Source organism: Lolium rigidum, chromosome 6, assembly GCF_022539505.1.
Source record: "Lolium rigidum isolate FL_2022 chromosome 6, APGP_CSIRO_Lrig_0.1, whole genome shotgun sequence".
NCBI lineage: Eukaryota > Viridiplantae > Streptophyta > Magnoliopsida > Poales > Poaceae > Lolium > Lolium rigidum.
This window is the reverse complement of record NC_061513.1, coordinates 263,292,550-263,306,011: the sequence shown is the minus strand read 5'-3', so window position 1 is coordinate 263,306,011 and position 13,462 is coordinate 263,292,550. Positions and strand designations below refer to the sequence as shown.

The window sequence follows — 13,462 nt, the reverse complement described above, 5'->3', positions numbered from 1 at the left end:
ACAAATAGTATGATCAAGATTATGATGGCATGTCACTCCGAAATTATCTTTGTTATCGTTTTACTCGCTCGGGACGAGCAGAACTAAGCTTGGGGATGCTGATACGTCTCCAACGTATCGATAATTTCTTATGTTCCATGCCACATTATTGATGTTATCTACATATTTTATGCACACTTTATGTCATATTCGTGCATTTTCTGGAACTAACCTATTAACAAGATGCCGAAGTGCCAGTTGCTGTTTTCTGCTGTTTTTGGTTTCAGAAATCCTAGTAACGAAATATTCTCGGAATTGGACGAAATCAACGCCCAGGGTCCTATTTTGCCACGAAGCTTCCAGAAGTCCGAAGACGAAACGAAGTGGGGCCACGGGGTGCCCAAACCCTAGGGCGGCGCCCCCCCCTTGGCCGCGCCGGCCTGTGGTGTGGGGCCCCCGTGCCCCCTCCTGACTTGCCCTTCCGCCTACTTAAAGCCTCCGTGACGAAACCCCCGCATCCGAGAGCCACGATACGGAAAACCTTACCGAGACGCCGCCAACGCCGATCTCATCTCGGGGATCCGAGAGATCGCCTCCGGCACCCTGCCGGAGAGGGGAATCATCTCCCGGAGGACTCTACGCCGCCATGGTCGCCTCCGGTGTGATGTGTGAGTAGTCTACCCCTGGACTATGGGTCCATAGCAGTAGCTAGATGGTTGTCTTCTCCCCATTGTGCTATCATTGTCGGATCTTGTGAGCTGCCTAACATGATCAAGATCATCTATCCGTAATTCTATATGTTGCGTTTGTTGGGATCCGATGAATAGAGAATACTTGTTATGTTGATTATCAAAGCTATGTCTATGTGTTGTTTATGATCTTGCATGCTCTCCGTTATTAGTAGATGCTCCGGCCAAGTTGATGCTAGTAACTCCAAGAGGGAGTATTTATGCTCGATAGTGGGTTCATGTCTCCGTGAATCTGGAGGAGTGACAAGAACCACTAAGATTACGGATGTGCTGTTGTCACTAGGGATAAAACATTGGTGCTATGTTCAAGGATGTAGTCACTAGTTACATTACGCGCAATACTTAATGCAATTGTCTGTTGTTAGCAACTTAATACCGGAGGGGGTTCGGATGATAACCTGAAGGTGGACTTTTTAGGCATAGATGCAGTTGGATGGCGGTCTATGTACTTTGTCGTAATGCCCAATTAAATCTCACTATACTCATCATGATATGTATGTGCATGGTCATGCCCTCTTTATTTGTCAATTGCCCAACTGTAATTTGTTCACCCAACATGCTCGTTTGTCTTATGGGAGAGACACCTCTAGTGAACTGTGGACCCCGGTCCAATTCTCTTTACTGAAATACAATCTACTGCAATACTTGTACTACTGTTTTCTCGCAAACAATCATCTTCCACACAATACGGTTAATCCTTTGTTACAGCAAGCCGGTGAGATTGACAACCTCACTGTTTCGTTGGGGCAAAGTACTTTGGTTGTGTTGTGCAGGTTCCACGTTGGCGCCGGAATCCCTGGTGTTGCGCCGCACTACATCCCGCCGCCATCAACCTTCAACGTGCTTCTTGGCTCCTCCTGGTTCGATAAACCTTGGTTTCTTTCTGAGGGAAAACTTGCTGCTGTGCGCATCATACCTTCCTCTTGGGGTTCCCAACGAACGTGTGAGTTACACGCCATCAGGCACTCTTTGAGACATCTATAGCAAAGGAAAAGAGTGAGGTCCCCATTGTTTCATGATCCTTGCTATCCGCGGCACTCTTTGAGGCATCTGTAGCAAAGGAAAAGAACAAGGTCTCCGTTGTAATCTTCATGGGACTGTGAGAACAGTCAAATCTTCAAGGGACCGTGAGCCCAGTCGAATCTTCAAAGGACTGTGAGCACAGTCAAATCTTCAGGGGACTGTGAGAACAGTCAAATCTTCAGGGGACCGTGAGCCCAGTCAAATCTTCAGGGGACCGTGAGCCCAGTCAAATCTTCAAGGGACTGTGAGCACAGTCGAATCTTCAAGGGATCGTGAGCACAGTCGAATCTTCAAGGGACCGTGAGCACAGCCGAATCTTCAAGGGACTGTGAGCACAGTCGAATCTTCAAAGGACTGTGAGCACAGTCAAATCTTCAAGGGACCGTGAGCACAGCCGAATCTTCAAGGGACTGTGAGCACAGTCAAATCTTCAAGGGACCGTGATCACAGCCGAATCTTCAAGGGACTGTGAGTCCAGTCAAATCTTCAAGGACCGTGAGCACAGTCGAGTCTTCATGTCTTCTTGAATTCCAATGAACCGGCGCTCCCGTTGGGAGTAAGAAATCTTTATATCTTCTTGATTTCCAGCGTGGATTCCAGCGAACCAACGCCCATCGAACCGGCGCTCCCGATGGAAGTAATAGTCTTCAAATTTTCTTGGATTCCAACGAGCCATCGCTCCCGATGGGAGTAACCGCAATAGCTCGAAGATATTCCAGGAGCCCCCGAGTAACTCCAGCGAACCGAAGCTCATGATGGGAGTAATAGTTGAAGATCTTCCAAGAGCTCACGAGTAATTCCAGTGTCAGGAGTCCATGCGGCGGCTGACTGACGTGGCCGTGGGCGATGAAGAGGACGCAATTGATATAGCCGATCCGCTGCGGGTGAGCATCCGAATATATCGGGTCCGTAATGTCGGGTCTGCGACAGGCGAGCCCCCGAGTAATTCCAGCGCACGGCGCTCGTGATAATCCACGCGGCAGGCGCAGTCGAAATAATTGCGCCATCCGAGGTAATCCATGCAGCGGGCGCAGCCGAAGTAATTGCGCCATCCAAGATAGTCCATGTGGCGCCTGGCTGACGTGACCGATGAAGAGGACGCATTTGATATGGCTGCTCGCGGCGAGCCCCTTAACCGCAGCGTGTCAAGATGTTTTCCATCATAGCCTTGGTTGTCGGGTGACGACTTAGTTCAACGAAGTTTCACGGAATCTGATAGTCGCCAGACGGCGCTGCGTGGAACAACCAACTTGGAATCCTTAGGCGCGTTTCTGATATTCTTCGTCATACTTGATGTAGAACCTTCACGTGATATAGTAATAGTGCTAGCAGCAACTTTTAGATTTTGCTTTTTTTTGTGTGGAAGAAGCAAAACCGATCAGGTTTCAGAACTTGAACATGTGATTGATTTTCTTCATGGGATTCATGCCGTGCACTCATTGAACATGTGATTAATGCCGTGCTATAGCCGATTCCAGTTTCCGTATCCTTCCCTCTTCTTTCTACTCGTAAGATTACTCGGCCGTGCCGATTGAATTAGATGAGTCTGCTTTTGATCCGTGGTGATTCCTGCTATAATTGACCAGCGGTCAATGCCACATGCAGGCCCGTTGCTTCTGATAGATTTATACAAACAGCCCCAGTTGCAATATCCAGCCTGAAGCCATACGTCGTACTGATCTTCTACACCTTGACGGAAAGTCGATGAAGCTGCTGCTTATTGGTGACGATGAAGACTAGCACTTCAAAGTACATGGGCGAACCAGATCTGATTCTTTTTTGACTCTCTGATCATGTTGACGACGCTGCTGATGAACTTGAAAGTTTCAGGGTTGTTGATGATGAGAGATCCCGCCCGGATGACAAAATTCCAGCGTCGCTTTCCCACAGACGGCGCCAGTTGACGAGGCGGTTCCTCGGCAATGCCCACCATGAGGGGCTTGGGTTTTAGAGAAAGGCGACGACGGAAGTTCCGGGAGCGAGACGGTACACGACGTACCCAGGTTCACGTCCCCGCGGTGGAGGATCGCTACGTCCTGCTAGCAATCCAGTATATGAAAATATATGTACAGGGGGCCGCCATAGGCGGAGTTGTAGGATCTAGTCTAGTTCTAATCCGCGGGTTGCGGTTTCTAGGCGTGTTGCCTCTATGATTTATGTTTCTGATTATATGTCTAAGGGGTGGCCCTGCCTGGCTTTATATATCAGCCAAGCTAGGGTTTACAAAAGTCCTCGTAGGATTCGTGTTGGAGTCTTCTTTCCTTGTAGTCCAAGTTGAGGCGCGTGCAGGTCCAGCTCATCGAGTCCTTGTGCTGGTCCAGCTTCATAGTTTGCACCGGGTATGGCAATGTCGAGTACCCGAAGGGTTATGCCCACGTCATCAGGAGAAAGGATAGCAGGACGTCTATGACAACTAGGAGCTTCTCCTAACGTCAAGTGTTGCCTGGGGATTAGTTGGACTACCATAACTTCGCTTCCGCTATGTGTTATGTAATGATCATTAGATCAAGTGTTGTAATGAGACTGGATCATGTGATCCTTTTTATTGTAAGACTATTATGGTGTTGTAATGAATGACGACTCTATGATATTCAACTGTTATATCTCGCAAAAACAATCTTCCTGGGATTGCGATGTATGGCATAATAGGCATCTAGACTTAAAAATCCGGGTGTTGACAGTTTTGCAAACCGGTACCAAAGGTCTCCAGCCCTGCGGCCTCCTCGGTGCCCACGTGGAGGCCCCTTTAATACCGGTTCGTAAGGAACCGGTACCAAAAGGGGAAGCTTTTGTCCCGAATCTTTTGTACCAGTTGCATAACCGGTACAAAAGGCCCTCTGGAATCGGTATTGTTGGCCATTTTTCCACTAGTGAAGGAATAATCCAAAGTTGCCAAAAATAATACTATACTTATCCGTGAACAGCCTTGTTTTTTCTCAGAATTTTGAAGCCTTCTCAGAATTAATATGGTGCTGACACGTATGACTATTGGATGTTCTGATTGCTGCTGTGTACAGTTTGGATACCCTCTGGCAATTTTCGGGTCGTGTGAGGCTTTTCCTGATGCATTCTCTTGGTGTGTTCTCCGTGTACGTGTAGCTCTGTAGAGATCTAGGAGACGTGGCATGCAGTTTTGTTTTGCTGTCTCTGGTGAGGCCGATGTATATTGGGTCATGTGCATCTGTCTGTGGTCAAAGCGGTGCCCATGCCTAGGATAACGCCACCGCTTATTGCTGCAGAGAGATAAACTAACCAACCGGTGCCCCCATCTCTCCCATCTTCTCTCTCATGTGCTCACTTCCTCCACCGTCGCCGCCATCCTCGCCTAGCACCCGCATCCTCCTCTTCTTCCATCGATGCAACAGCCCCTCTCTCCCCCAAGGAGACTAGCGGCGCGGTGGATCAGCTTGGCGCAACCTCTCCTTCCCGAGGCGGACATCAGCGCAGAGAAGGACCTCCGGCCTTCTCTCTCCTGGCGCCGATGGCATCGCGCTCACTGTCGCGCGCAGTGATGAAGAGGAGGCGGAGGGAGGCGTCTCTTTCGGCCGCTTCCCTGCACCGCAAGAGATGTCGTCACCCAGCAGTTCCTTCCTTCCGGCGACGACGGCGCCACCGCAACAGGCGTCCGTTGGCGCGACAGCGGCATCACAATGGGCGAATAGCCAGCACAGGCCACGGTTCAGGAGCTCACGGGGCCACAGCGAGGCACCACCACCAGCAATTGATGCACGACAGCGCGCCACTTCGGTACGTCCGCTTCCCGTCGGATCATGATCTTTTCCATTCTCTTTCCTTGGGTTCTGATTTGTTTGATTTTTATCTGCTTTTTTGCGTTGGGTTGGGATATGTTTTGCTTTGGTGATTTTTCTGTGTTTTCTTTCGATCTCTTTACCTCCCTCATCGGCTCCAATTTGTTTTGTTCCAATGATTTTTTCCGTTTCTTTGGTTCCGTTTGTAATTGATTCTGTCATTGCCGTAGAGTTTTCTTTCTCTTACAATCTGTGGTTTTTTTGCTGTAGATTTTCTTATGAGTACACGTCTCATTCGTGGCTGTTGGCGAGGTCGGCCTCCTTCTCCATCGCATCCTCCGGTTAGGCTTCCGCTTCTTTGCTTTTGCTGTCCTTGCCGATCTTATGCCGCTTTGTTTTTTTGATGCAGGTCATCAAGTTTTGTTACCGTCTACTCTGTTCAAAGCGGCCTGCCATGGAGCTCCAACCGTCTCCCGGTCCGGCTTCCCTGCCACAGCTCCTCATCTAGGCGGTATCCCCCAGTCCCAAACCATCCACTGGTCCATCAGAGTTTAGCGCACGACGACCAGCAATACTGGCTGACTGCTTTGGCTCAGAGAACACAATGTGGATTCCAACCCGCCCCACTGTAACATGGATGACCACCATGTTGCATGTGACACTGTCGGCACACAGGAGTGGAGAGGACAATGGCAGCGGAGGAGGCGTGCAGTAGGTAGACCTACAACACCGTCGGCAAGCAGGAGAGCAGAGGACCGTGGCAGCGGAGGAGGCGTGCAGTAGGTGTTGTGCAATAGAATCAAATGTGGAGTGGGCAGGTAAGAACGTGTGCCGATGGCATCGGGCATAGATGCGGTGCTCCATGTCACCATGTCCGGCTGCTCATGGGTGCCATTTGGAGAGATGCCGTGGGGAGCGGCTGTTTGTGGAAACAGAGCGATGTGGTGACGTTCTGTTCGGTTGTCGATGCTCCACACAGTTACAGAGACGACAATGACGTCGATTGCAGGGAACACTTGATCCTGTCATTCATTCGTTGCACACTTGATCTGCTGTACATTCACTTGGATTGGTCAAATATAACTGGAAGGGTGAAGTAATGATATTGGTCAAATATTCCTTAAAGTTTTTGTCTGAAAGGGTACTGATTCTAACTTTTCTAAGGTTTGCTACCTATAACTGGAATTAGTCAAATATAACTGTAAGTGTGAGGTAATGATATTGCTCATTATATTACTTTTCTTGCTGGAGGTACAGTACATGCTTTGGTTTATTTGAAGGTGATACATGTGTTCTTTCCTTGGCAGGAGATCCTTGGTGAGGATTCCTGTGTTACGAGCAATAACTAAAAATTCAAGGAAAGTGTCAATTTGAAGCATGATATTTTCAGGTCGTATGTACTCACCTTTCATGTGTTTTCTCCTTTCTGTATACATTTAAGGGTTTAATTCATGCCTCAATGTTACCTAAGGAATGCAGAGTTCTGGGAATGGATATGAAAAAATGGGCATGCACTTAAGTTTTCATTGGTGCCCTGGAGTTGAACACAGTTTATGAATGATCCAAGGAAGTCAATTGTGGATTCTCTGTAATGTATCACGTCCAGCCTTTAGATCGATATAGCTTGCAAGTAATACCTTCTTCTCTCTTTCATGCACTTTTTATACATATATTTCAGATGTACACTTCACAGATCAATAAGTGTAGGCTTTACCCACTTGGTGAGAATATCCTGGTAATATATTCAGATTTTGTAATGAGACCAAATTCAGGTGTTTGCATCAACACCTGATTGTCCTTTCTCATTATTGAAGAACGCCTTTCAGGCCACTGACATTATTCTCTCTCTTCAATTCTTTTAAGCATGTTGCATTGACATCACAACACATCGCATATTTTCAAATCATTAAGAATGCCCTGTAAAACTTAGAAGTTACCCCTAGCAGCAATTTTTAGCTACCGGCTCCTAAATACATATTCTTGCGGGGAAGACCCTAGATATTCAGTATTGGGTCTCTCATTTCTGTCCAGATCCATGTGGACTAGAGACTTCACAAGAAAATGATAAACTTTGGGGCGACTGGGCACAGAATGGTGCCTGGAGGGCAACATGGCATATAGAGGAATGACAAGCTATCAAGCTAGCATATGTGGGTGATACTAGGTTCATTTGCGAGTGATTCGATATATACATTCATGTTATGCAGTGACTAATGTGCATTTAATTTCCTAGCACCACCTACCTTGAAATCATTGCATAATTTTTTTTTACAACCGTGTATCTATGTTATATTATTTGGGTAACAATTGTTGTGCTTTCAGTACGAAAGTATGAGCATCTGCTTTCTAATTTATTTGCCTCGAAGTACCCATGCGGCCTCAATAAACATAATTTTCTTCAAGTTTTACCTTACAACAAGAACGAAGTAACAACACCCTGCTACCAAGGTATTTTCCTTGCCTTAGTTTGCAAGTTGTCCTGATGAACACACTACTATATTCGCTCAAAATGATCATCTCTAGGAGTGAATTCTCGCCCATCTGATTATATCATGAATAACATCATAGATTTTTTCATAGTTCGATAGAAAATCATTATGTAAGTTGTGCCATTTTTATTTGTGTAAGTAACCTGATATTTTTCTCTTTCTTTCAGTTCAGGGAATTTTTTTATGTGTTTGCCTCTAATATGGTTATACCATGATGATCTTTTAGGATTAACGAGAATTAGCTAAACTGAAGTATGTAGATATTTTGATATATTGCTAAAAACACTTCCCGTCGAGCAAAAGTGGGTCTGTATTCGGTAACAAGTACCAACTGAGATTAATCTTGCCTATATTTATAATGTGGTGATTTAGTGTACTGAATTTTTGTGTGTAGAACAAGCATGATGATTGATTTCATGATGCATATGCTTGGATGATTTTGATTGAGATGGATTGATGTAGGACTGTTAGGTTCATATTTACTGATAGACAAGTAACTTGGTCTCTTGCTCTTCACATGGTGTGTAATTACCTTTTGATCTTACATATGTGTTAACACATTGTCATTAAAGGGGCGCCGTGGAAAATATACTGAGATGGCGACTAATCATGTCCTGCATGGTGTCTGGCTGCGTGAGCTTGAAGAACCAGTGTTCCATTGGCATGGTTTGTAACAGAGTGCATAGCTCTGCCTTTGGCACACTATTCTTGCAAATTGTGTCATTTGTGTGAATTTGTCCCTTTAGATCTAATTATTCTTCCAAAAAAAAATCATTTGAAATCAGAGGAGAGAAACGGCGAGTGTATGCTGGCGAATGTCTAACATTCCCCAATTTTTATTGTGTTCGTGGATTATAACATTTTATCTCTGAGTTGTCATTTTTGCATGTGTTTCTTTTTACAGGTAAATTATGAACCTATGTGCTCTTTACTCTGGTCTCCATCGGGAGGTTACATGTCTCAGGGTTTTGCAAGCAGCCAACTAGGGTATATGGGGAGTAATGCATGTGTCCATCCCTGGATTCGTGAGAGATCAAAATTTTGCTACAACATCCACGAGTGTAAATTTGAAGTGTCAGAGCCTACCTTTTGGTTATGTACTGCAAGATTTTGAATTAATTACTTAGTTCTCACAGATTGATCAAAATTTTGCTACAACGAGTGTAACTTTGAAGTGTTAAACCTTCTGTGCTTGCTGGGAATTCCATTTACTGGATGCTTATTGGGAATTTCAATGGAATTCTCGAGTTTGACCTGGAAAAGCAAAGCCTTGCTGTCATACGGGTGCCAGAGCGGATGCTTCAGTTCCAGTTCTTCATGATGCGGGCAGAGGGTGGGGGCCTCGGTTTACTCTTGGTAACAGGGAGCGGCATCCAACTGTGGAAGAGGAAGACCGATTGTGATGGTGCTACTTCATGGGCGCTCGGAAGAACTATTGAACTGAATAAGCTGCTTTCCCTGAATTCACACACCAAAACAGTAATAGGTTTCGCTGAGGAAAATAATGTGGTGTTCCTGTGGGCAGGTGGTCCTGTCTTTATGGTCCATCTTGAGTCATTGCAGTTCAAGAAATTATTTGAAACCAACATAGTTTCTGAATATCAGCCATTTGAAAGTGTCTTCACTGCAGGTAATAGCTAGCATGCCTTCACATGTTGGTAACAACAAAGCCAAGTTAATTTCTGATAATTGCTTGACGGAATACAGTTCACATCATTTCTTGTTAAGTTAACAGTTTGTTTTGTGCTCGGTAGCCATCATTTTGGTATTCTCTTTTTGTTGAAAATGAATCTAGCAAACTGTCTTTATCAGTTTATCATATGAATATCCATATAATAAAACAATAAACACTAAGCTTGAGAAATTCTTTCTGTAATATTGATTTAGATTTTGTTCTTGCATTCCTGTGTTCACATACGCAAGAAGCCAAGAATTTTGTAATGGTAGATTTTGTGTATAGCTGTAGTGGAGTTTTTTTTTGCACAAGATAAGCTGCATAACATTTGGAAGTTGAACAACTAGATGAAAAACTAGCTTGAACCAATCAAACTGTCAAATAGGTGGCTCAATAGGTGTTTGGAAGCTTTAAGCTAGTTTTATTCCCTTCGGTCAGTATTTATTATCACTTCTAGTCTTGCTAATAATATTGAACCTATTATTTTGAATTTCTTTGAACTTCGGGACAATTGCTCGTTTTAGCACCTTTAGGGGAGTACTACTGCAAGTGGCGGGTCCATTTGTACCTGCAAAAACTAATGTGGTGTTCATTTCAGTTTTCACACTAAGATGTTCGAAGATAATCTAAATCAGAATACTGACAATGATGTTTGTGCTATGCGTTGTTAGTATGATTGTAATGTTTGGTATGACGTGGGACAAGCTTATAATTCTGGATTTCTGGATAACTTGTCTCTTACTGAGCAGCTAAGTGTCTGAGTGTGCATGTTCTTCATTTGTACAATATTCATCAATATATACTGTTCCTACAATATTCTTTAAGTTTGATGATATGTTTTATCTTCTCGTAGTGTTGTACAAACAAAGTGTTTTTCTTTGAATTAAAGCTGCGAGTTTACGTAAATAGTTCGTTGATGCTTCCTTCATATCTATTTGTCTTTTCATTGGATTGATATTGACTTGTTACTTGTTCGGGTTCTTATGATTGAAGAAACAGGAATTGGTGGTGGAAATGATGCAGCTGATATTTTGCACCATCCATAAGATGATTGTCTGGTTCAGTATGCTATTGTGATGTACTAGTTGAGCAGGTATGCTCATCTTCTGTATATACGTTGATATATCTGAACTTTATTTATTTTGTTCCTTTTTACAGCCATTTCTCAAGCACCAATATCCAAGAGAGGACTGTGAGATTTAATTTATGACTCTTTGATCGGCTGTTCACTTGACCAATCCCCCTTTTTTGGTGACGGCGCACATGGCCGCCTCCTTGCTTCCTCATCCCTTCCTCAGCATCTTGGATTTTTGTCTCCAGTCCTTGCATCCTCATCCCTTCCTCAGCACCTCTCCATTCTCTTCATCATGACTTTAACCACATGGATTCTCTTTTATTTGCTGATGTTCTGTCCCATCTCTACTGGATGTGTGCACTGTCACTTGTCTTCCCGTTCCATCTAGCTGCATTGCTTTCAGTTTACCTTCTTAGTTTTCTGACACCTCCTTCTGATATTCGGGTTTTACTATCGTGGCTATGGATCTATCAAGTGATACACATTTTGATCGGTCCAAATAGACTGATTTGTGGACAATCTATTATCTCCAGTTCTCCACTTCTAGTCATATTAGATGTTTAACACTTTGTATTAAACACAAGGAAAAATGGCGTGCTAGATTCACCACGAATGCTTCTTTCGTCACAGATTGCATATTAATACTAACATAAGAATGCTAACATTAAAAGTAGCTGCAAAGTATAGTTTATGATGTTGTGGGGAGATGGCATCTTTGTTGAGTAGAAGGAAGTGTGTCCATTAATAAGATGGAGCTCCATCCCATGAGGTTTTTACTGCCTGAGATTAATAAAGTTTGATTTGTTAGCCACTAGCTAGCTTGCACATTTGCTATTAATATATATGATTTAGAAACCAGATGGTTTGCTTTTTCACTCAACGGGCCCATCATATGCCAGTGATAATGAGCAATACTTCAAACGATTTTATAAGCTAGGACGTTCACTGTTTCCTTGCAATGGAGTTTTTTGAACCACTAATCTCTTAGCTTTCACTGAGACCAGATAACCAGGCGCAGCCAAAAAACTTGAGATTAACTGTTATCATGTAAAAGTTGAAGGTGTGGCAGTAACTGTTATCATGTACCTATTCTCTGTTTCTACTTTCTAGTGTTGGATATTCTCAATGATGTTGATACAATTCAGTTTTGGATCTTTTGGCAAAATATTCACACAACTAGTGATGTTATTGTTTGCTGTTAAGTCATATTCAAACTGTGATACATAACTCTAATGAGTTATAATGAATTGTACAAATTGGTTTGACTTGTGAAATCGGTTGCTCTGCAGATATAGGATCACATTCTGGTGGCTGAGATGCAGAAATGGGTTGTGTGCTGTAGGTTCTTCCATTTGTATGCTGCTTCATCCGGAAATTGGCCCTCTATACTGGTCAACTGTCAAGTTCGGTTTCTGCGAATTAATCGCTTCATTTGCTAGATTACCATCTATTATCTAGTCTTTGTAGACATTAGTCAACTGGGCTTAGTGATTGGTGTTTACACTGTCAGTTAATCCTGGGTTCATTTGCTTATGCCTTCCAAGCAAGCACGTTAATGCAGGTCACCTGTGGGTTGTGTACTGCTGTGTGTTATTTATGTACCGTTTACCTATATCAGTTAACCCATGTTGTGTCAGGTTAGGATTTCAACTCTAAATCTCTGCTTATGTTTCATCACATGATGCTCCCTTTATTTCTTCATGTGTGTGCATGCGTGCTGTATTTGTAGTAGGTAAGAATTTGCATTACAGAATGATAACTTTAAATTTGTATCATGATTACACATGTTCTTGAATCCTAGACATCACGTACTACCTCTGTCTATACATATATGTCCTAGATGTCTAAATTTGAATGTATGGGATGCAGTATTTGTTAGAATGCCCAGGATGCAAGTTCTGTCGATGTTTTAGGGGAATTAGACTTTATTCATCAGATAATAGTTAGGGGCATTATCTTTTTTTTTTGAAACATTTTCTCATAAGGGATAACAGGCCGCCTCATTAAAAACCTTCCAGCCCCCCTTAGGTACCCTGGAAGGAAAAGAGTGCGTCTGGTACCTATTACCGACATCAGAGTATAGTTACATCATTCACGAGCTTGCTAAGAATAAACCTAGGGGGCTCATCGACCCAGGTAAGAATTTCTAGCAAGCTCATGTGCTACTTGATTGGCCTCCCTATTACAGTACTCAATAAGAGCATTCCCAAACCCACTCCAAAGGATACTACAATCATCAAAGATAGCAGCCGACGAAGTTGCCGAGAAGCCTCCATTTTTCATTGTCTCCACCACCTGACAACAATCTGTCTGAACTGTAAAATTCTGAATACCCATCTGCTGTGCCAAAGTTAAACCATCCCTGAAAGCATAAGCTTCAGCCATAGGAGCATCAACCACATGGGGTAGATAGGTTTGCATAGCTGCAATACAACTACCTGTGTGATCTCTAATCACAACACCTGTTGCACCTCTTCCCGAATCTGTGTCAAAAGCTGCATCCACATTTATCATTAGTTTTCCCTCTAGTGGTTTCTTCCACCCCTCCTTCGCCTTTGCTTCAGGTTTCTTCAACACATTCATGTAGTTCCTAGTCAACACCAAGATAGACATGGCCGATCGGGCAGGAGATTGAATATTTTCCCCATGAACTTGTTTTCTCTTTTCCCACCAAATGTACCAACCTGCTACAAGCACAATTTCAGCAAAACCCACCTTCTCCA

General features: G+C 43.8%; 2 long non-coding RNA genes across 2 annotated transcripts; both read left to right on the top strand.

Annotated features, from left to right (window-relative positions):
* The first annotated feature begins 8,556 nt into the window (after positions 1-8,556).
* Positions 8,557-9,136, top strand: LOC124666647. Its single transcript, XR_006990977.1, has 2 exons — positions 8,557-8,655; positions 8,894-9,136. It is a non-coding gene; the product is annotated as an uncharacterized LOC124666647 (long non-coding RNA).
* Positions 9,137-9,173: 37 nt separating this feature from the next.
* On the top strand, positions 9,174-12,563 carry LOC124666646. Its single transcript, XR_006990976.1, has 3 exons — positions 9,174-9,619; positions 10,658-10,757; positions 12,029-12,563. It is a non-coding gene; the product is annotated as an uncharacterized LOC124666646 (long non-coding RNA).
* The last annotated feature ends 899 nt before the right edge of the window (positions 12,564-13,462 follow it).